This window comes from Giraffa tippelskirchi, chromosome 5 (genome assembly GCF_054371585.1).
Source record: "Giraffa tippelskirchi isolate mGirTip1 chromosome 5, T2T-mGirTip1v1.2.pri, whole genome shotgun sequence".
Lineage (NCBI taxonomy): Eukaryota > Metazoa > Chordata > Mammalia > Artiodactyla > Giraffidae > Giraffa > Giraffa tippelskirchi.
In genome coordinates, this window is record NC_137279.1 from 137,550,816 (window position 1) to 137,575,889 (window position 25,074).

Below are 25,074 nucleotides of genomic sequence, written 5' to 3' on the forward strand. Positions count from 1 at the left end.
ATGAAATTAAAAGACCCTTGCTCCTTGGAAGAAAAGTTATGACCAACCTAGAGAGCATATTAAAAAGCAGAGACATTACTTTGCCAACAAAGGTCCATCTTGTCAAGGCTATGGTTTTTCCAGTAGTCATGTATGGATATTAGAGTTGGACTGTAAAGAAAGCTGAGCACTGAAAAATTGATACTTTTAAACTGTGGTGTTGGAGAAGACTCTTGAGAGTCCCTTGGACTGCAAGGAGATCCAACCAGTCCATCCTAAAGGAAATCAGTCGTGAATATTCATTGGAAGGGCTTATGCTGAAGCTGAAACTCTAATACTTTGGCCCCTTGATGCGAAGAACTAACTCATTTGAAAAAACCCTGATGCTGGGAAAGATCGGAGGCGGGAAGAGAAGGGGATGACAGAGGATGAGACGGTTAGATGGCATCACCGACTCAATGGAGATGAGTTAGAGTAAACCCCGGGAACTGGTGATGGACAGGGAGGCCTGGCATGCTGCAGTCCATGGGGTTGCAAAGAGTCAGACACAACTGAGTGACTAAACTGAACTGAACTGGTTCCCTTGGTGAAAACAGATTTCTTGGAAGGATGGATGAAAACTACGTCATGAAGTTGAAGTTAAGTAGGAGATAAGAAGGTGGCAACAATGTGTGTAGTCAACACTTTAAAGAAATTAAGGCATAAGTAAAATAAGAGAAAGGGCAGCAAAGAGATAAACACACAAGTCAGAAGAGGTTTGTTTATTTGTTCTAATTAGGAGAGGCTTAACTATGTCTAAATATTAACAAGAAAGAGCAGGATTCAAGTAGATATTGGAAATCCTAGAGAATAACTGATAGACCCATGTCTCTGAGGATTTAGGAGGGAACAGGAAGGACCCTGGACATAATATTATGGAGGAATGTGGATACAACTATGTTGGAAGAGGAGGAGGAAGAGATGTTTGCAGCTACCAATGACTTTGTAGATTTATGGTCAGGACACAGATCTAGTTCCCATATTGTAATCTCCATTTTCTCATAAAATGGGTAGAGGGGTGATGGGATTCAGGATTTGAATTGCAACCACATGGGAATATATACAGTGGGAAAGGGGTATACTCACTGTAAGGGATAAAAGCTTATTTATGTCTGGAAACCCAGTGTTAGTGGCATCAGTTTGCACCCCAGTTTTCAACAGCATGTTTGTTGAAAGATGGTGTGTTCTAGGTTTTTGAATCAAAAATTAAGGGATGCCTGAATTGAAGACATCAGTCTTAGCTGTACATTGATTAGAGTGAAGGACCATGAGTTTTAAGCTGTTAATAAAGGGACAAAGAAGAGTACAGAGTGAATGAATGATTAGGAGAGAATCAAGGAGCCAGTCATGCATCCATGGGCTTAGAGAACAGAACAATGTCATAAAGTAAGAGTAGAAATGTGAGTGTTGTGGGGGAAAGATGGTGGAGTCATGGGAGGAGTGAAGCAAGGCTGAGATAAGAAGATGAAGGGAAAGGCCTGAGAAAACCAAGTATATGGGAGAATTTAACTGCTTTAACATAGGAATATCAAAGGAGACTGTTACAGAGTTGAAAGAGAGCTAGGACTGGAGATTTGAAGAAAGGAAGCTCAGTGCACAATAGGGATTATGATCACAGATAAAGTTAGACTGTTGGAGAGGTTTGATTCCAGGTATGATATAAGATGACAGGGATGTGAAGCATCTCAGTTTCTCAGATGACTATTATGTGGGCACACAACTGCTGAGCAAGAGCGTGTTGTAAATCCCTGCTTTCTTAATTGCCAGTTCTGGTCTATTTCCAAGTTTGTCTTTGAAAGTTTTTTAAAAATGTATTTATATTTTCTGTTTCAGTATTTATTACAATAAGGTAAATGCATTTTTTTGGTAAAGGAAATGTTAAAACTAGTGAAAAGTTTTTTCCTCTAGTTTTACAAATAGGGATACTGATATTTTTTAAAAACAATTAAAAGCAACTTCCCTCCCCCAAATCCACTTTCAAGAGAATTAATTATCCAGTGAAGAAACTAAGAAGGAAAGAAGTTCCTTCAAACACTATATATATCAAAAGAGCTGACAGCCTTCTAAAGGTTTTTATTTTAAACAGAACAATTGGTTTTAATAATTGAATTGCTTTATAAAAGTTTATGGGAAAATGTTCTGTAGACTTCCAGGTAACTGTTAGGGTATGATCTGAAATTCAATTTATAATGACAAACAGTACTGAAATAGAGAAAAGCTAGTGGGGTGTGTGCTGAAAACTGGAGATGGATGACTTCCTTATGGAACACACTTCAAGACACATCTCCTATATATGGGGACCCCAAAAGCTGGAGCAGAGGACTGAACAGGATACCTCCTACTACAAGGCAACTGCTTCACTTAAGGTTAATTGCATAATCCCTGCCTCTTTAGCTGCCTACACTGCATGTTCGTCTTGGGTATTTTCTTTATCAGAGATAATTACCAATACTCTAAAGATGACTTTAGTAGCTCTTAATTCTCTGTGTGTGCGTTGTGTGTATGGGGCTTCCCTAGCGGCTCAGATGGTAAAAAAGGAGAATGTGCTTGCCAGCGCAGGAGATATAAGAGATGGGAGTTCTATCCCTGGATCAGAAAGATCCCCTGGAGGAGGGCATGGAAACCCATTTCAGTATTCTTGCCTGGAGAATCCCATGGACAGAGGAGACTGGCAGACTACAGTCCACAGAGTTGCATAAAGTTGGACGTGACTGAGCACACTTGCACGTATGTGTGTATATGTGTGTAAACAACATATGTCTATGTTACTACACGTTGTTGGGATTGAGCTGACAGTAAGTGTATTAAAAATATTGAACTTAGTTGTAAATGACAGAAAACCCAACACAACAACCAAAACAAGGTTGGAATTCATTTTTTCATGTAAATTAAGGCTGAAGAGAGACTGGGACTGGTACTATGCCCTTTGGTGTTACAGTTCTAGGTTCCACCATTTTTGTTGCTATGCCATCACATTGCTTTAAGTTCACTTCCCTGAGGTGGCATGCATCATATTTTACTTGCTATTGATCAGACTACAATCATAATTACACATGTAGCTTCAGAGCTTGGAAATGAATCCATGAGGCCAAACCAAGATTGTCTTTATAAGGGAAGAAAAGGAGACTGGATTTTCAGTGCAACTAGCAATATCTGTCATACCAGAGTAGGCAATAGAAGAATTGAATCCTTTTGGCTGCCATGACTTGTTCAGAGATAGGTTCATGTCCAAATCCTGTGTACTACAAAGTGTAACAGAGATTGTAACAGTAATGGAAAATACACTAAACCAAGCAGATATGATTTTTAAAATATTTATTTATTTGGCTGCCCAGATCATAGGTGCAACACATAGGATCTCCAGTTGCAGCATGCCTGATCTTTTAACTGCAACATGTGAACTCTTAGTCATGGCATAAGGTATCTAGTTCCCTGACCAGGGATTGAATCCAGGTCCTCTGAAATAAGAGTATAGAGTCTTAGCCTCTGAACCACCAGGGAAGTCCCTCAAGCAGACATGCTTAAATTTTGGGCAACTCTCTTCTTTTAGACTTGATTGTAGATCAATGTTAGCATGGAGCTATTGGGAGGCTACCATAAGAGTAAAATCATAGAATAAAACTGAACCAAGTGATGGACAGAATGGAGACTGATAGCATCTGAACCTGGAATAGAGCCATGCCTGAGGTTTGACTAGCTCTGGTTATTTCAAATTAAGTGAGTCGATAACATTTTGTTGGGTTTTTAATACATAGGTTAGAAAGCTTATTGATGAAAAGAGAAGGCAGGGGATAAGGGAAGTACTAAAGAAAGATAACACTTGGATTCTATTTTATTGTCATGGACCAGCTCTACTTTAAAACTGCATCTAGTATATGTAAGGATGATGCACTTACATTCACAAAAATAAAAGAATGAAAGGACAAATGAGTTCACATCCAGATACAATCTGGGCAAGTTTTAGAGCATCAAGAGAACTAAAGCCTCCTAAAATTTTTCAGAAAGAAAAAAAACCAAAACGAATTGTCCTTAAAGAAATGAAAATTAGACTTGCAACAGAATTCTTGAGGGAATACTGAATATTAGAAGAGAATAGAGAAATGTTTATAGCATTGAAGGAAAAGAAGATTCAATCTTGAAATCTACATAAACAAAAAATGTAGTAACCAAGTGTGACAGAATTATTTTTATATGTTTAAGTCTAGAAATTTTACCACAATTTTCAATTTATAACTCTGTCCAGTAGCTAGCAACGGAGATCAAAAAATGGCAGTTATTCAAATGGGATATGATGTCTCTCTTCCTATAAGATATATTTCTAGCCAGTAGTTGTATATTTTCAGTTCAGTTCATTTCAGTCACTCAGTTGTGTCTGACTCTTTGCAACCCCATGGACTGCAGCATGCCAGGCCTCCAGTCTATCACCAGCTCCCGGGGTTTACTCAAACTCATCTCCATTGAGTTGGTGATGCCATCCAATCATCTCATCCTCTGTCATCCTCTTTGCCTCCCGCGTTCAATCTTTCCCAGCGTCAGGGTCTTTTCAAATGAGTCAGCTCTTCGCAACAGGTGGCCAAAGTATTGGAATTTCAGCTTCAGCATCAGTCCTTCCAATGAATATTTAGGACTGATTACTTTAAGATGGACTGGTTTGATCTCCTTGCAATCCAAGGGACTCTCAAGAGTCTTCTCCAACACCACAATTCAAAAGCATCAATTATTCGGTGCTCAGCTTTCTTTATAGTCCAACTCTCACATCCATACATGACTACTGAAAAAACTATAGCCTTGATGAGACGGACCCTTGTTGACAAAGTAATGTCTCTGCTTTTTAATATGCTCTCTAGGTTGGTCATAACTTTTCTTCCAAGGAGCAATGGTCTTTTAATTTCATGACTGCAGTCACTATCAGCAGTGATTTTGGAGCCCCCCAAAATAGTCGGTCACTGTTTCCCCATCTATTTGCCATGAAGTGATGGGACTGGATGCCATGATCTTAGTTTTCTAAATGTTGAGTTTTAAGCCAACTTTTCACTCTCCTCTTTCACTTTCATCAAGAGGCTCTTTAGTTCTTCTTCACTTTCTGCCATAAGGGTGGTGTCATCTGCATATCTGAGGTTATTGATATTTCTCCCGGCAATCTTGATCCCGGCTTCTGCTTCATCCAGCCCAGCGTTTCTCATGATGTACTCTGCATGTAAGTTAAATAAGCACGGTAACGATATACAGCGTTGACGTACTCCTTTCCCTACTGGCACCAGTCTGTTGTTCCATGTCCAGTTCTAACTGTTGCTTCTTGGCCTGCATACAGGTTTCTCAAGAGGCAGGTCAGGTGGTAGTCCCATCTCTTTCAGAATTTTCCACAGTTTGTGGTGATCCACACAGTCAAAGACTTTGGCATTGTCAATAAAGCAGAAGTAGATGTTTTTATGGAACTCTCTTGCTTTTTCCATGATCCAACAGATGTTGGCAAATTGATCTCTGGTTTCTCTGCCTTTTCTAAAACTAGCTTGAATATCTGGAAGTTCATGCTTCACCTACTGTTGAAGCCTGGCTTGGAGAATTTTGAGCATTACTTTACTAGCGTGTGAGATGAGTGCAATTGTGCGGTAGCTTAAGCATTCTTTGGCATTGCCTTTCTTTGGGATTGGGATGAAAACTGACCTTTTCCAGTCCTGTGGCCACTGCTGAGTTTTCCAAATTTGCTGGCATATTAAGTGCAGCACTTTCACAGCATACTCTTTAAGGATTTGAAATAGCTCAACTGGAATTCCATCACCTCCACTAGCTTTGTTCATAGTGATGCTTTCTAAGGCTCACTTGACTTCACACTCCAGCATATCTGGCTTTAGGTGAGTGATCACACCATCATGATTATCTGGGTCATGAAGATCTTTTTTGAATAGTTCGTCTGTGTATTCTTGCCACCTCTTCTTAATATCTTCTACTTCTGTTAGGTCCATACCATCCTGTATTGCACCCATCTTTGCATGAAATGTTCCCTTGGTATCTCTAATTTTCTTGAACCCATCTCTAGTCTTTCCCATTCTATGGTATTCCTCTATTTCTTTGCACTGATCATGGAGGAAGGCTTTCCTATTTCTCCTTACTCTTCTTTGGAACTCTGCATTCAAATGGGTATCTCTTTTCTTTTCTCCTTTGCTTTTCGCTTCTCTTCTTTTCACAGCTATTTGTAAGGCTTCCTCAGACAACTGTTTTGCCCTTTTGCATTTCTTTTTTTGGGGGATGGCCTTCATCCCTGTCTGCTGTACAATGTCATGAACCTCTGTCCATAGTTCTTCAGGTACTCTGTCTATTAGATCTAATCCCTTGAATCTATTTCTCACTTCCACTGTATAATCATAAGGGATTTGATTTAGGTCATACCTGAATGGTCTAGTGGTTTTCCCTACTTTCTTCAATTTAAGTCTGAATTTGGCAATAAGGAGTTTATGATCTGAGCCACAGTCAGCTCCTGGTCTTGTTTTTGCTGACTCTATAGAGCTTCTCCATCTTTGGCTGCAAAGAATATCATCAATCTGATTTTGGAATTGACCATCTGATGATGCCCATGTATTGAGTTTTCTCTTGCGTTGTTGGAAGAGGGTGTTCGCTATGACCAGTGCGTTCTCTTGGCAAAACTCTATTAGCCTTTGCCCTGCTTCATTCTGTACTCCAAGGCCAAATTTGCCTGTTACTCCAGGTGTTTCTTGACTTTCTACTTTTGCATTCCAGTTCCCCATAATGAAAAGGACATCTTTTTTGGGTATTAGTTCTAGAAGTTCTTGTCAGTCTTCACAGAACCGTTCAGCTTCAGCTCCTTCAGCATTTCAGGTCAGAGCATAGACTTAGATTACTGTGTTATCAAATGGTTTGCCTTGAAATGGAATAGAGATCATTCTGTCATTTTTGAGATTGCATCCAAGTACTGCATTTCAGACTTGTTGACTGTGATGGATACTCCATTTCTTCTAAGGAATTCTTGCCCACAGTAGTAGATATAATGGTCGTCCGGGTTAAATTCACCCATTCGAGTCCATTTTAGTTTGCTGATTCCTAAAATGTCGACCTTCACTCTTGCCATCTCCTGTTTGACCACTTCCAATTTGCCTTGATTCATGCACCTAACATTTCAGGTTCCTATGCAATATTGCTCTTTAGAGCATCATACTTTGCTTCTATCACCAGTCACATCCACAACTTAGTATTGTTTTTCCTTTGGCTCTGTTTCTTCATTCTTTCTGGAATTATGTCTCCACTGATCTCCAGTAGCATATTGGGCGCCTACTGACCTGGGGAGTTCATCTTTCAGTGTCCTATCCTTGTGCCTTTTCATACTCTTCATGGGGTACTCAAGGCAAGAATGCTGAAGTGGTTTGCCATTCCCTTCTCCAGTGGACGACATTTTGTTAGAACTCTCCACCATGACCCGTCTATCTTGGTTGGCCCTACATGGCATCGCTCATAGTTTCATTGAGTTAGACAAGGCTGTGGTCCATGTGATCAGATTGGTTAGTTTTCTGTGATTGTGGTTTTCAGTCTGTCTTCCCTCTGATGGGGAAGGATAAAAGGCTTATGGAAGCTTCCTGATGGAAGAGAGTGACTGAGGGGGAAACTGGGTCTTGTTCTCATGGATGGGGCCATGCTCAGTAAATCTTTAATCCAGTTTTCTGTTGATGGGTGGAGGTGTGGTCCCTCCCTGTTATTTACATGAGGCCAAACTATGGTGGAAGTAATGAAGATAACGGCAACCTTCTTCTAAAGGTCCCAAACACTCAGTGTCCCCAACCCTGCAGCAGGCCACCACTGACCCTTGCCTCTGCTGGAGCCTCCTGGATGCTCCTGGGCAAATCTGGGTCAGTCTCTTGTGGGATCACTGCTCCTTTCTCCTGGGTCCTGGTGCACACAAGGTTCTATTTGTGCCCTTCAAGAGTCTATTTTCCAGTCCTGTGTAAGTTCTGACACCTCTGTAATGGGGTTAATGGTGACCTCCTCCAAGAGGGCTTATGCCATACCCAAGTCTGCTGCACCCAGAGCTCCTGCCCCTGAGGCAGTCCGCTGCTGACCTGGACCTCCACAGGAGACCCTCAAACACAGTTCTGTCTCAGTCTCTGTGGGCCCTCTGGGTCCTGGTGTGCACAAGGTTTATTTGAGCCCTCTGAGCATCTCTGGCAGGAATGGGGTTTTATTCTAAACGTGAATTCGCCCCTCATACCATCTTGCTGGGGCTTCTCCTTTTCCCTTGGACATGCGGTAACTCCTCAAAGTTGGTCCAGCGCTGTGCAGCTGCCGCTTCAGCATCTACCGTCTTGCTGGGATTTCTCTGACTTTGAACGTGGGGTATTTCCTCATGGCTGCTCCAGTGCTATGCAACTGCAGCTGTATATTTTAATTATAATTTATTGTAACAGGGCTGGTTTAGCAGTTCTATGTTGTAAACAAGTACCAGGCTCTCCTCTGTCTTTTATTGTTCAAAGTGTTTGGCTTCCATTCTCAAGATTGTTTCGTGTTTCAAATGACTACTGGAGTTCCTCTTGTTGCTTCTGTATTCCTGTTAGAAGTAGGTACATATATATTTACAGAGCGTGTGCATGTGTGCTAAGTCACTTCAGTTGTGTCCAACTCTTTGTGACCCTATGGACCATAGTCCTCCAGGCTCCTCTGTCCATAGGATTCTCCAGACTTTCCTCATAGCTCAGTTGGTAAAGAATCTGCCTACAATGCAGGAGACCCCAGTTAAATTCCTGGGTCAGGAAGATCTGCTAGAGAAAGGATAGGCTACCCGCGACAGTATTCTTGGGCTTCCCCTGTGGCTCAGCTGGGTACCTGGTTTCAATCCCTGGGTTGGGAAGATATCCTGGAGAAGGGAAAGGCCACCCATTCCAATATTCTTCCCTAGAGAACTCCATGGACTGTATAGAATTCCATGAGGTTGCAAAGAGTCCGACACGACTGAGCGACTTTCACTTTTACTTCCAGAGGATCTTCCCAACCCAGGGATCGAACCTGTGTCTCATTATGTCTCCTGAATTGGCAGGCGGATTCTTTACCACTAGAACCACCTGGGAAGCCCAGAGAATGCTTACCAGCTATTTTTACCCATCTAAGAAGTTTTCCCTGAATTACATTCGATAATACCTCCCTAAGTTATCAGACCCATGTGGCTTCAAGGTGGGATATTTTATTTGGGTACTTTTCAGTCTGGAAAAAAAGTTGAACTGTGTTCCCAAGTAAGAGAAGAATAGATATTGAGGAAGCAACTAGGTAACTCTACCCTATTAACTAATGAGCAGCATGCTAAGTCACTTCAGTTGTGTCCATCTCTTTATAAACTTATGAACCATAACCCACCAGGCTCCTCTGCCCATGGAATTCTCCAGCAAGAAAACTGAAGTGGGTTGCCATGCCCTCCTCCAGGGGATCTTCCCAACCCAGGGATCAAACCTGCATCTCATGTCTTCTGCGTTGACAGGCGGGTTCTTTACCACTAACACCAACTGGGAAGTCTAACTAATGATCAGCCACACTTCCCAAATCTCATTTTGTAAAGTTGAGTTTGTACTCCAGCAAAGTGAGAGAGTAGATTAAGAAATAAAAATAGAACATAAGAACAATGAAACAGCAATGAAGGGAAATCTCAGAATGATAATGGTCTATCAGGTATACAGTGCAGTAAGAGATGGATGAACTATGGGAAGGAGATCCCTGAAGATAAAAGATCACTTGAAAAGAATTGTATGATTAAGAAAATGGAACAAATTTGAGACATGATAAAACATGATATTCAAACTGAAAGGAAAGGAAATATTTAGTTCCAACTGTTTCAAGCAACTGTTGAAATATAAAAGAATTTATCTTTGCCTTGATGCTATTAATTTCTAAGTGGCTCAGGTGTTATGGTATTTTCACATAGAAAATGAATATAATCCTAGCTGTTATTTATAATAATTTAATAATATTTAAATGGTTTTCAACTTTAGTCACTCCAAAGACTCATTGTGTAAGTATATAAACATTATATAAACATATAAATATGAATTGTGTAAGAATTAGTTGTGGATGCAGAAAGAACATACATATCAACAAAAAAGCCAGTATAAATGAAAACTATAGCACACAGACAACGGAAAATGGAAGGGCAGAGGAACTGTGGAAAGAAATATAGGGTTACAAATATTTAAAATACTAAATATAAATCTAATAGCAAATAGAAGAATCACAGCAAGCACTGAGAAGAGAATTGAAGAAGTTTAAAGCAAAGCTTTTCTGTTGTTATTTTAGTGAATCAATCAATACTTATTTGGAGTGTTTAAATCAAGAGACAGAGATATAACTACAATGCTTAGAGTTTTGAAGGTAACAGAAGGTAAATCAAGTTGCTCCTGGGGAGTGGGACTAAGGGTGTGAACAGTATAGGGTGAGGAAGTATAGAAATTATGACAAGCCAAGCTGATTATTTGATTTAGTCACACATGTATGCATTATTTAAGTAAGTATAAATATGACAAAAACAAAAGTTACAAAACAGCAATACAGGAAGCCTTCAAGTTTTGCTTAAGAGTCTTAGAAAGCACAAATCCCAGCAGGGAAGCAAGGGCTAGTTTCTAGGGCAATGTGGGCTTGTTTCTGATGCCGTGGGCACCACTAGGGGACTGGGAACAGCCACAGCAGGAACCTGCTCCAGCCAAACAGAAACCTGGCTCCAGAAAATTAACCTCTGGTGAAGCAGCTATACTGAATAGAGAAGGGAGGGAGCATAGAAATGTTCCTCTGCCAGCACTAAGATCAACTTGACCTCTGTTCTCTCAGGATGTTGCATATCTTAATTATACATGTAAATTTAGGTCCACCACCTCTTTTAGCATACTCTCTCAGAGTATGCTAAAAGTCATATAACCATGACTGATTTTTTTTTAATGAAAAAAATATAATTTCTATGGCCTGTAAAAGAGAAAACTAAACATGCGCAAACAGCCTTAATGACTATTACATTAGAAAGTGGGAAAGCAATTTTGATGAAAATTACCAGTAGAATGATAATTCAGAAAATCAAATGACTAATTAGAAAGACAAATAGTAATCACCTCCAAAGTGCAGCAGAAATATTCAAGTGGATAAAGACAATAAAAATGACTATGTATTTAAGACCAGAGACACTAGATCAAATGAAAGATGTAATATTTCTTATTGAACAAGAGAGGAAAAACACTAAAGAAGCCTTCCAGAACTGAGAAAGGCCTAGGTATACAGATTAAAATGCTTACTTAGCATTTGGAAAAACTAATTGAAAGATAAAAATACCTAGATAAAAACTAGTTCCGTTTTTTTAAATTAATTAATTTATTTTAATTGGAGGCTAATTACTTTACAATATTGTAGTGGTTTTTGCCATACATTGACATGAATCAGCCATGGATGTACATGTGTCCCCCATCCTGAACCCCTCTCCCACCTCCCTCCCCATCCCATCCCTCAGGGTCATCCCAGTGCACCAGCCCTGAGTGCCCTGTCTCATGCATCGAACCTGAACTGGCGATCTATTTCACATATGGTAATATACATGTTTCAATGCTATTTTCTCAAGTCATCACACCCTTGCCTTCTTCCACAGAGTCCAAAATCTGTTCTTTACATCTGTGTCTCTTGCTGTCTCACATATAGGGTCATTGTTACCATCTTTCTAAATTCCATACATATGCATTAGTATACTGTACTGGTATTTTTCTTTCTGACTTACTTCACTCTGTATAATAGGCTCCAGTTTCATCTACCTCATTTGAATTGATTCATATGAATTCTTTTTTAATAGCTGAGTAATAGTCCATTGTGTGTAAGTACCACAGCTTTCTTATCCATTTGTCTGCCAATGTACCTCTTGGTTGCTTCCACGTCCTAGCTATTGTAAACAGTGCTGCGATGAACATTGGAATACACGTGTCTCTTTCAATTCTGGTTTTCTTGGTGTGTATGCCCAGCAGTGGGGTTGCTGGGTCATATGGCAGTTCTATTTTCAGCTTTTAAAGGAATCTCCACACTATTCTCCATAGTGACTGTACTAGTTTGCATTCCCACCAACAGTGTAAGAATGTTTCTTTTTCTCCACACTCTCTTCAGCATTTATTGTTTGTAGACTTTTTGATAACAGCCATTCTGACCAGCATGAGATGGTACCTCATTGTGGTTTTGATTTGCATCTCTCTGATAATGAGTGATGTTGAGCATCTTTTCATGTGTTTGTTAGCCATTTGTATGTCTTTTAAACCTCAAGAATAATAAAAGAAGTCAGGGTATCCAGAAAGAGAATTTTCTAAAAATTTTCTTGAAATTGAAATATAACCTACATTAAAAAAAAAAAAAAGTTGTAGTTGAGTAACTCAGTGAAATTATCCCATGAGAGTACAGTTGTGTGACCACTACTCAGGCCAAGAAATGTAACATTTCCTGTAAAGTAAAGACATTCCCATGCAATGCTCCTCCCCACGGGTAAGCACTATTCTAAATTTTGTACCTATATGAGCTTTGCCTGAGTTTATACTTGGAGATTCTCTTACCTAACTGTTTTTCTATCATTAAATTGTTGAGATTTCAACATGTTGCTTTGTTGTATTTGTAGCAGATTCAGATTCATTGCTGTATATAATTCTATTGTGTGATTTCAATTTTTTTGTTTATTCTAGTGTTGAGTATGTTGATAGAGTAATTTCAAACTGTCTACTATTAACAATAATGATTCTAGAAACATTCTCATGTATGATTTTTGCTGCGCACACACACACACGTATTTCTCCTGGGTGTGAAACTGTGAAATTTGGTACTCTACTATCACCTTTATTAGAGGCCATCTTTGATTGCCACATTTAACACTGCAGTCTTCCTCCCTTTTTTTAGAACTCACATTGTCGGTGCTTTTTTTTTTTTCTCCTTAGCACTCAACCTTTGTCTAACAAATTATGCTCTATTCATTTATTTTGTTTATGGTCTATAGTTTGTTCATTGAAACATAAGTTCTACTAGGGCTGGGATTTGTGCATTTTGTTAATGGTTGTTTTCCCAATATACAGAAGAGGTGCTCCAAATTTTTTGCTGAATAAATTATTTTTATATAATTATTAGTGAGGCTTAATTTCATTTTACATATTTAGGTCATATTTGTACTGCTTTTCTGTTCATTGACTGTTTATAGCCTTTGCTACTTCTACTTTAGTATTTTACATATGCATTTTGAAAATTTGAAAACTTTAATTTGCATCTGTTATATGTGTTGCAAAATTTTTTCTAGTTTGCTATTGGTCTTTTGACTTTGTTTATGGTAATTTTTTAAACATATATTTTATTTCTATGTAGTATGTGTTACCTATTTTTTAATGCCTCTAGATTTTATGTCCAATTTAAAAAGGCCTTTCTCATTTCAAAATTAGAAATAAGTCCACAGTGTTTTCTTTCTAGAACTTTTATGCTTACTTTAAATCTTTCCTCCATCAAAATGTATTTTATTACAAGGAATGAGATAAGGAGTAGCTTTAATTTTATCCAACATGATTTATAGAATTATCCTTGTGTTTCCCAATAATCTGAGATGGAATCATCATCATATGTAAAGCTTGAATAAAATTTTCTTTTTAATCTGTTTTATTGTTTGTCTAATTTATCTCTAGTGCCCATATAGATATTTTTTCATCTTCAGTATTAAAGTTTCAAAAATTATATATATATATGATGTATTTTAAAATTGTATAACCATCTATCCCTTTTACAAGATACCTTGAAGATTCTGTGAGTTGGATGCCAGTCAATGTGAATATTGCATTAAAGCTTGTTACTCAAATTTTTTGGTTCCTCAGTTCATATGAAAGTTATGTTTACACTGTACTGTAATATATTAAATATACAGTAGTATTTTCTCTAAAAAAGAAATGTACATACTTTAATTAAAATATACTTTATTGCTAAAAATTGCTAAGCATCATCTGAGCTTCCAGCGAGTCATGGTAGTAACATCAAAGATCACTGATTATAGATCACCCTAACACATATATTATGGCACCCCACCCCAGAACTCTTGCCTGGAAAATCCCATGGATGGAGGAGCTTGTTGGGCTGCAGTCCATGGGGTCACTAAGAGTCGGACACGACTGAGCGACTTCACTTTCACTTTTCCCTTTCATGCACTGGAGAAGGAAATGGCAACCCACTCCAGTGTTCTTGCCTGGAGAATCCCAGGGACGGCGGAGCCTGGTGGGCTGCTGTCTATGGGGTCGCACAGAGTCGGACACAGCTGAGGTGACTTAGCAGCAGCAGCAGCAGTAACACATATATTAGTAACGAAAAGTTTGAAATATTGAAACAGTTACCAAAATGTGACACAGATACAAAGTGAACAAATGCTCTTGGGAAAATGGTGCTGATAGCTTGACACAGTGTTGCTGCAAACTTTCAATTTGGAAAAACTGCACTATTTATAAAGCACATGAAACATGAACAAATGTAACATTTAGATATAAATTTTACAAGTATTGTACCAGACCTACATTAAAAATCTTTTTTAAAAATCTATAAAGAAGCATAAAAGAGAATTTGAATAACTGACAAAAAATCTTAAACTTTTTGATAGGAAGATATAATCCCCTGGATATGTCACTTCTCACCAAACTAATCTATATATTCAACAGAATCCTAAACAACATACCATGAGCATTGTGTTGTTTGCATGCTTCCTTTTTGGAGTTTTTATCTTGGGATTTGATTTTATATGCTGTATACAAATAAACAAAGTTATAGTAAGTCCATATTGTGAAATAATATGTAAAGATAGCTAGGAAATTTTCTAAGAAAAAAGAAAATTAGAAAAATCTCATAAAGACACATCTCATTTTATTGCACTTTGTTTCACTGTGCTTTACAAAGTGGGTAGCTGTCGCCTTCTCCCAACCCAGGGATCGAACCCAAGTCTCCCACATTTCAAGCAAACTCTTAATCAGCTGAGCCACCAGGGAAGCCCAAGAATAATGGAGTGGGTAGCCTACCCCTTCTCCAGTGGATCTTCTCAACCCAGCAATCGACCTGGTGTCTCCTGCATTGTAGGTGGATTCTTTACCAGCTGAACTACCAGGGAAACCCCGAAGTTTGTTGAAGTTCACTACATACCAAACTCTTCATTAAGTTCTTTACATTAAGTCTGTATCAGTTACTATTATTTTGTTCCTTTAATATTTAATGCATCTTAGAATTCAATTAATCCGTGATAGTAATATACCAATTTCCATTAACCTCAGATATTCTTTACTCCTCTTTTTCTTCTCTACTTTAACTCAAAGGAAGTGTGAAGTGAATTAGTTGTTTTAGGTATCTGCATCTGGTAAGAAAGGAAACTGAGGCACCAGCAATTTTGGAAGCTTCCAAGGTCATATACTGAGTTACTGCAACTCTTAGGAGTAGAGTTTATTTCCGAGATTACAAGCTGCTGTCTTGACAGAGCAATATTTTGTATCTTTAGAAGAGAAAGAATAAATTTGATATTTCAAAGAATCAGCCTGCATTGTTTCTATATCCTGTGCAAAGACATGTATAGTTAGAGGAATATGTCCAAATGTAATTTACTCCATAAGTTTTAATATTTATTTTAATCCAAGAAGCTTATATGTCCTTTTGTTGTTCTTACAAAATCAGATTTTATATTCTTTATCAACCATGTGTTTGAGTTCATGTTCCATCACTTAAGTATAGTTTTCATGTAAGTGCACCACAAGAATGGAGGGATGGGTTTAATCTGTAACCCAGAGAAGATATTTAAAATAATCTCTTGGAATTTCTTGCTCTTTCAGAACATCTTTCTTTGAGATGGGATTTAGATGAGCAAAGTTTGGGACAAAAATCAAAGAAAAAAGAAAATGGCAAATATTTGAGAAAGTGAAATGAACTTGACTGATATAAAAGATTTCACTGAAAGAGTAATACCAATCACTTATCTTTAACAAGCCAAACCTAGAAACTGCCTTACAGAGAAAAATGTGATTTTGAGGAAACTCCAAGAAATGCTGTAAAATCTTTAAATATGCTAAAAATATTTTCCATTTGTCCTATAATTAATAAAATACAGAGTTTCCAACAACAGGTTTCACTTTCCCCTCCTTTTCTTATTTGGGGTATGTTGGGCAAATACAAGTTATTTTCTCCTGGAGATGAAACTTCCAGGCACTTCTTTGTACTGTCTATGTATTACAAAATATTTGTTTTGTAGAACTAGTATTCTAGATACCCTATCTAATGTCCAGAGTGGAATAAGAGGAGAAATGAGGAGAAACTTGCCTGGACCAGGTGGAATAATGTCAAGGACCTGATTTTATGTTCAGAGTATTCATAAGAATTTTTTTTTTTTTGCTTAAATTAAGTGCAGTAATTTATAAAGCTTATTTTTAATTCCCATTGTTGTTGCTTATTCACTAAGTTGTGTCCAACTCTTTTGTAATCCCATGAAGTGTAGTACACCAGGCTGGTCTGTCCAAGGGATTTCCCAGGCAGAAATACTGGTGGGTTGTCATTTCCTTCTCCAGTGGATCAAACTCAGATCTCCTGAATCTCCCACATTGACAGTGGGATTCTTTACCACTGAGCCACCAGGGAAGCCCTTTTAATTCCCATGGTAAAGCTATGTTAGAAATTGTTCACAATATTTCAACAAAATAAGCAGCTACAACTGTACAGTGTAATGACATATGTAGAGCTTCTTGAGATACCTGTGATGAAGACAAGTTGTTATTTCTGATCCACTGTAAACCAGTATTTCACAAAATATAATAAACACAAATTACTACGAAAATGGTCATGTGCTTGGATGTTCAGCTCAGTCACTTATTGTGCCTGACTCTTTGTGACCTCATGGAATGCAGCACGCAGTCCCTGTCCGTCATCAGCTCCCAGAGCTTGTTCAAACTCATGTCCATCGAGTTGGTAATGCCATCCAATCATCTCATCTTCTTTCATCTCCTTCTCCTTCTGCCTTCAATCTTTCCCAGCCTCAGGGTCTTTTCCAATGAGTCGGTTCTTCACATCAGGTGGCCAAAGTATTGGAGTTTCAGCTTCAGCATCAGTCCTTCCAATGAATATTCAGTATTGATTTCCATTAGGATTGACTGGTTTGATCTCCTTGCAGTCCAAGGGACTCTCAAGAGTCTTCTCTAACACAACAGTTCAAAAGCATCAATTCTTCAGTGCTCAGTTTTCTTTATAGATGCTCTCATATCCATATATGACTACTGAAAAAAACAGATTTGACTAGACAGACTTTTGTCAGCAAAGTATTGTCTCTGCTTTTTAATATGCTGTCTAGATTGGACATAGCTTTTCTTCCAAGGAGCAAGCGTCTTTTAATTTCATGGCTACAGTCACCATCTGCTTGTATGTTGCAGGCATGCTAAGTCACTTCAGTCATGTCCGACTCTTTGTGACCCTATATACTGTAGCCTGCCAGGCTCCTCTGTCCATAGGATTCTCCAGACAAGAACTGGAGTGGGTTGCCATGACCTTCTCCGGGGAATCTTCCCTAATCAGGGATTGAATCTGAGTCTCTGATATCTCACTGTATTGTCAAGAGGGTTTCTTACCACTACTGCCACCTGGGAAGCCCACTTGGATATTGTGACAATATCAAGTAGCTATAAAAGTTTTCAAATTCTTAAGGGTGATTTCTGCACTTATCTTGTTGTGGACATGCACCCATTGATGGACTAGTCTTCAAGTGTATAGTCTTTGATATTCAGTTGCTTGGGTTCAAATTCCATTTCTGTTATGTTTTGTTTGTCTCAAGATCCTCTTCAAATTACTTAAATATAAAATGAAAATAATTCTGTTAATAGTGAAAGTGAAAGTTGCTCAGCTGTGTCCCACTCTTTGCAATCCCGTGGACTATACAGTCCATGGAATTCTCCAGGCCAGAATACTGGAGTATTTCCAGGGGATCTTCCCAACCCAGGGATAGAATCCAGGTCTCTTGCACTGCAGGCAGATTCTTTATCAGCTGAACCACAAGGGAAGCCCAAGAATATTGGAGTGGGTAGCCTATCTCTTCTCCAGTAGATCTTCCTGACCCAGGAATTGAACATCGGTCTCCTGCATTGCAGGCAGATTCTCTACCAACTGAGCTACCTTGTTCAAAGTTTGCATGGGAATTTAATGAGATACTATTAACTTACTAGTATTTAATAGATACTATTAATTTGATGCTATTTATTTAATAGTGATACTATTACTAAGTTAGGTTGCTGCAAAAGTAGTTGCAATTTTGGACCCTGAATTTTAAATCATTATAACTAGGCTCAAACATATCTTTACTAATCAAAATAAGGACCATTAAAATCAACACATTTTTGCCAATAAGAAATAAGTTTGTTTATTCCTATAGTGTAAAAATCTGTGCCTTGGGATTCAATGAACTCTTTGAAAGCATTTTCTGCATCCTGCTGATTGTGGAAGTATTTTCTCTGCAAAAAGTTTTCCAGACACTTGAAGAAGTGGTAATTACTTGGCAAGAGGTCAGGTGAATATGGTGGATGAGGCAAAACTTTGTAGCCCAATTGCTTCAACTTTTCAAGTGTTGGTTGTATGACGTGTGGTCAGGTATTTCCGTGGAGAAGAATTGGGCCCTCTGTGTTGACCAATGCTGGCTGCAGGCATTGCAATTTTCGCTGTATCTCATTGATTTGCTGAGCATACTTCTCAGATGTAATGGTTTCACCAGGATTCAGAAAGCTGTAGTGGATCAGATTGGCATGAGACCACCAAACAGCGACTATGACTTTTTTGTGTGTGTGCAAGTTTGTCCTTGGGAAATGCTTTGGAGCTTCTTCTCAATCCAACCACTGAGTTGGTTGTCACTGGTTGTCACATAAAATCCATTTATTGTGGCATGTCACAATCTAATCAAGAAATGGTTCATTGTTGTGTAGAATTAGAGAAGACAACACTTCAAAACTGCACTTTTTTTTTTTTTGAATTTGTGGTCAGCTCGTGAGGTACCCATTTATTGAGCTTTTCCATCTTTCCAATTCGCTTCAAATGCTGAACAACCTTAGAATGGTTGACACTGAGTTCTTCGGCAGCTTCTTCTGTAGTTGTAAAGGATCAGCTTCAGTGATACTCTCAGTTGGTCAATGTCACCTTCTGATGGCTGGACACTATGCTCCTCATCTTCAAGGCTCTGGCTCTCCTTTGCAAAACTCCTTGAACCACCACTGCACTGTATGTTTTTTAGCTGTTCCTGGGCCAAATGTGCTGTTGATATTGTGAGTTGTCCCCACTGCTTTAAGCCCCATTTCGACCTCGAAAAAGCAAATCACTTGAATTTGTTTTTTGGCTAACATCATTTCCATAGTCTAAAATAAATATAAAATAAAAAACAAATAATATTATTAGCAAAAAAAAAAAAGAACAAAAAACATAAAACAAGAAATGCACATTAAAATGATGTGCAACATAACCACATTTATTTAAGAATATATTCCAATGAAGGGAAGTGAAAAATCGCTCAGTCTTGTCCAACTCTTTACGACCTCGTGGACTGCAGCCCGCCAGGCTCCTCTGCCCACAGAATTTTCCAGGCAAGAACACTGGAGTGGATTGCCATTTCCTTCTCCAATATCAAATGGCAAATTTCAACAATGCATGAACTACAACCTAAATATAGATGACACATTGGGAAGAATATCTAACACACACTACTGTGTCAGTAAGGGCATGTCACCATAATTACAGCACGCAGTTTTACAACTTACAATGTGCTTTCCTACATATCATTTTATTTATCCTTCCCAAAATCACTGTGGGGATTATGATTATCCTTTACTGCACAATTGAGAAAACCAAGGGTCAAGTGTTTAAGTGGTCGCTCAAGTGTTTAAAAGTTTGCACAGCTGGTAAGTGATAAAACCAGGAGTTAAATTTGATTCTATTTCTCTCTTAGCCCATCTTTCCCTTGAAGGCATGTGAAAGACTACACGAAGTAGTTTTCTTCATACAAAACAAGACCGCTGGCTTCCTGAGCCTATTGGACTCATTACACAGCTTGACAAAAAACAGGACCATCCTAGTAATACTGAGATCTCTTGATCACCTCTCATTTAGTAGACTTCTTCCATTGAAGAAGTTATTATTGACCCTGAACTTATGTTTCCTTTTCACAGCTACTGAAGAGAGATGCATACAATTTATGCTTTCAGCACAGAGTGCTGTATATCTGGTTAGTATGATGGTTGCTGTATTTTAGATGTTGGAAATGTCTATTGAAAAGTAATTTCCAACTCTAACATGAGGGAAATCACCATCTATTTTCATGTGTTAGTGGATGGACTGGCTTACCTTTACTTGAACATGTCCAAATGATATGAAGTTTTCCTTGTTTGAGGCTTTGGATATTTTACTTCTTACAACTCCAAAGAAATGTTTACTTCTTCCTGTGATTAAATGGTGTCTACAAATTTTCAGAGTAAGACGCATGAGAAATTGATATGGGGCATGGAATGCTAGTAATTATGATCTCTGTTTAACTCACGGACAAAAGAAGGCACCAAACTCAAGATGTGTTAAAAGAATAAAATTTCCCTGTGTTAGAAGATTAAAAAGGGAGTTAGAAAAAGCAAATACTGCAGTTGCATTTTCTTCCATAATGCCTTCAGGGAAACTTAACATTCAGAAAAGAAAACTCTTCAATTATACTGCAGCACAAAATGAGCTTAGTGCAAACAAACCTTTGTCCACTACACTAAATAGGTAATGAACATCTTATTAGCTATTTTAAAAAGCAAGCAATAAACTGAGTTTAAAAACTGTGTGATATAAAGTAATGTGGGTGAAGGTAAACCCACAGCGTTCAAAGTTATGTCTCAGAGCTTCACTGTGTATATCAGATCTTTACAAGAATGAGTCCTTTCAGAAGAAACACCCTTCTGTCAAAAGTGTCAAGTAAATGAAATAACTCAACCACACTTGTTTGGGAGCAGCCCTGTGCTCTCAAAATTCTGGGCTGAGGTCAGGAGTGCTATAGCAACCATGATGAAATGTGAGATTCTATTGTGCCCTAGACTCTTGTTTACTGCACATAAAGGACTTTGCACTGGATAAATATACAGAGTTTCAGGCATTGCGCTGTTAGTGGCCAAAAACCAAATAACCTTTAGTTGGTAAGAAAAGCTGACCCAGACCTAACAGGCAGAGACTTAGAGCTAACCACCATGAACATGGTGGAAACTATTTTATTAAAGCTAAAGGGAGATTGCTATAGTGGATACAATATTGCCTGCAATCTACTTAAATATTCTCTTTGCTATGCATTCTCAATAGGTGATCCAAAAGTTTGAAGCCAGAATAAAAGCATGGGTTTATATGAGAAGTAAGAATTCTAGTTAAGAAGAAATCTATGATTAATTTGAATTCCCTCAGAAGTAGACCCTGAGGCTAGAGTTTGAGAAGTAGTAGGTTATTTGGAGAGGCAGGAAAGGAAAGGCAGAAAATAAAATAGTACTTTACCACTGGGGTAAAATGGAAGCTAATCCTAAACAGGAATGCCAGGAACCTGTAGGACAGATGCCTCAGCCCTGAAGCCTTGAAGCTGGAGGAGTTGTATATGAATCTATTAGCTACTGGTTGGGGAGGGGAGGAGTTTACATGTTAACACAATTAATTCAATGTGTTGGAACCTTCATGCAATTAGGTGTTTCTGTAGAACCTTAAAATGGTGAGACCTCAGGGGATATAGTTGGTGCATCAGCTACAATTTATGAAGCCAGTTTTTTTTGGGGGGTGGTTGGAGGATTTTATAGCAATTAGTTGGGGGATTTTACAGCAATTATAACAATTACACACACACAGGCATACACACACATTTGACTTAGAGATTATCTTCATTTATTTTTTTGTTTGTTTTTTATCGAAGTACAGTTGATTTACAATGTTGTTAATTATTGCTGTACAGCAAAGTGATATGTATATATATGTATATATATATACACCTTATTTTTTGTATTCTTTTCCATTATGGTTTATCATAAGATATTAAATATAGTTCTCTATGCTATACAATAAGACCTTGTTTTTCTGCCATTCCATATTAAACATACATGTGGGACAGCAGACTGAGGCTCGGGATAATAACGTGGAAAAAAACAAATTCTTTCGAGCTAGATAGACCAAGGTTCAGATCCTAGCCTTACCACCCAAGTGAATTTGAGAAAGTAATTTAATGTGTTTCATTTCCATTTTCTTTATTGTTCAAATAGGTAAATAATATGTATTTAGAAGAATTGTTATTAAATAGAGTTCAAGCTCCTGGCAGGATTTGAAAGCTTGGACTATAGCAGTGTCAGTGGAGACTATTTATGATGGCTAACACCTTTCCCAGGCCAACCATCACCACCATGATCAGTAACATCACCATCATAGCACCACTGTCATTATCTTCATTGTCATATGTCCTTGAACAAAGTACTTGGAGCTTTCTCTGCAAAAAAGTATTATGAGTGTTATCTATATTATGTGCTGGACTGCATGGGTGTCCAGCGGGTCCACAGTGAGGTCATACGAGTCCACGTGCAAGCTGTCGACAAGCTGCCAATGGGTCATCTTCCAGCCCCGCTTCACAGCCACTGTCCTGTCGGGCTCCATCTGGTACCTGTGCTTGACGAAGCACAGCAGGTGCTTCTGCTTTATGCAGGCAGCTGCATGGATGTGCGTGTCCACCTTTCTCACATTATAGAAGTCTCAGTGGGAGTTACTCTTCAACTCTTTGAACTCAGATATTTCATTTAACATCTCATGAAGGCTGAACTCAGATTCCAGAAAGTTCAGTTACTGGTGACAATACGTCTTTGTGGGGCTATCCGTGATGAGAGCCAGAATGTGGCTCATGTACATCGTGTAGGTCTCCAGGACGGAGTAGGGTAGGCTGTGGGCTCCCGGCACTCCAACATTTTGTTGTCATACACATAGAGGATGCCCCAGTGCATGCAGACCAGGTAGCCCAGGTAGGGGGGAGCATCCTCCAGGCAGTAAGCGTCTTCCTCGGGCAGAGGGGGAGGGTGGCTCAAATAACCACGATGGTGTGATGACTCACCTAGAGCCAGACATCTTGGAATGTGAAGTCAAGTGGGCCTTAGGAATCATAACTACAAACAAAGCTAGTGGAGGTGATGGAATTCCAGTTGAGCTATTTCAAATACTGAAATATGACGCTGTGAAAGTGCTGCACTCACTATGCCAGCAAATATGGAAAACTCATCAGGAGCCACAGGACTGGAAAAGGTCAGTTTTCATTCCAATCCCAAAGAAAGGCAATGCCAAAGATTGCTCAAACTACTGCAAAATTGCACTCATCTCACATGCTAGTAAAGTAATGCTCAAAATTCTCCAAGCCAGGCTTCAACAATATGTGAACTGTGAACTTCCAGATGTTCAAGTTGGTTTTAGAAAAGGCAGAGGAACCAGAGATCAAATTGCCAACATCTGCTGCTGCTGCTGCTGCTAAGTCACTTTAGTCGTGTCCGACTCTGTGTGACCCCATAGACGGCAGCCCACAAGGCTCCCCCATCCCTAGGATTCTCCAGGCAAGAAAGAATACTGGAGTGGGTTGCAGTTCCTTCTCCAATTCATGAAAGTGAAAAGTGAAAGTGAAGTCATTCATTCGCGTCTGGCTCTTAGTGACCCCAGGGACTGCAGCCTACCTGGCTCCTCCATCCATGGGATTTTCCAGGCAGGCGTACTGAAGTGGGTTGCCATTGCCTTTTCTGCAACATCTGCTGGATCATCGAAAAAGCAAGAGAGTTGCAGAAAAACATTGATTTCTGCTTTATTGACTATGCCAAAGCCTTTGACTGTGTGGATCACAATAAACTGTGGAAAATTCTGAAAGAGATGGGAATACAAGACCACCTGATCTGCCTCTTGAGAAATCTATATGCAGGTCAAGAAGCAACAGTTAGAACTAGACATGGAGCCACAGACTGGTTCCAAATAGGAAAAGGAGTATGTCAAGGCTGTATATTGTCACTGTGTTTATTTAAGTTATATGTAGAGTACATCATGAGAAATACTGGACTGGATGAAGCACAAGCTAGAATCAAGATTTCCGGGAGAAATATCAGTAACCTCAGATATGCAGATAACACCACCCTTATGGCAGAAAGTGAAGAGGAACTAAAGAGCCTCTTGATGAAAGTGAAAGAGGAGAGTGAAAAAGTTGGCTTAAAGCTCAACATTCAGAAAGCAAAGATCATGGCATCCAGTCCCATCAATGCATGGCAAATAGATGGAGAAACAGTGGAAACAGTGGCTGACTTTATTTTTTGGGCTCAAAAATCACTGCAGATGGTGACTGCAGACATGAAATTAAAAGATGTTTACTCCTTGGAAGAAAACTTATGACCACCCTAGATAGCATATTAAAAAGCAGAGATATTACTTTGTCAACAATAGCCCATCTAGTCAAGGCTATGGTTTTTCCAGTAGTCGTGTATGAATGTGAGAGTTGGACTGTAAAGAAATTTGAGCACTGAAGAATTCATGCTTTTGAGCTGTGGTATTGGAGAAGACTCTTGAGGGTCCCTTGGACTGTGAGGAGATCCAACCAGTCCATCCTAAAGGAAATCAGTCCTGAATGTTCACTGGAAGGGCTGATGTTGAAGCTGAAACTCCAATACTTTGGCCACCTGATGTGAAGAGCTGACTCATTGGAGAAGACCCTGATGCTGGGAAAGATTGAGGGCAGGAGGAGAAGGGGACGACAGAGGATGAGATGGTTGGATGGCCTCACCGACTCAATGGAGATGAGTTTGAGTAAACTCCGGGAGTTAGTGATGGACAGGGAGGCCTGGTGTGCTGCAGTCCATGGGGTTGCAAAGAGTCAGGCACAACTGAGCGACTGAACACATATATATGTATATATATATATATATATATATATATATATTATGTGTGTATACATGTATAAGGGTTTCTCAAGTGGTGCTAGTGGTAAAGAACCTCCTGCCAATGCAGGAGATGTAAGAGATATGGTTCAATCCCTGGGTCAGGAAG

The 25,074-nt window shown here is 39.0% G+C and overlaps 1 long non-coding RNA gene across 1 annotated transcript; it reads right to left on the reverse strand.

Annotated features, from left to right (window-relative positions):
* Positions 1-18,377: 18,377 nt before the first annotated feature.
* On the reverse strand, positions 18,378-21,020 carry LOC145506196 (uncharacterized). The gene is made up of 2 exons (XR_014053611.1): positions 20,368-21,020; positions 18,378-19,385 (listed from the first exon to the last, which is right to left on the reverse strand). It is a non-coding gene; the product is annotated as an uncharacterized LOC145506196 (long non-coding RNA).
* Positions 21,021-25,074: the final 4,054 nt, after the last annotated feature.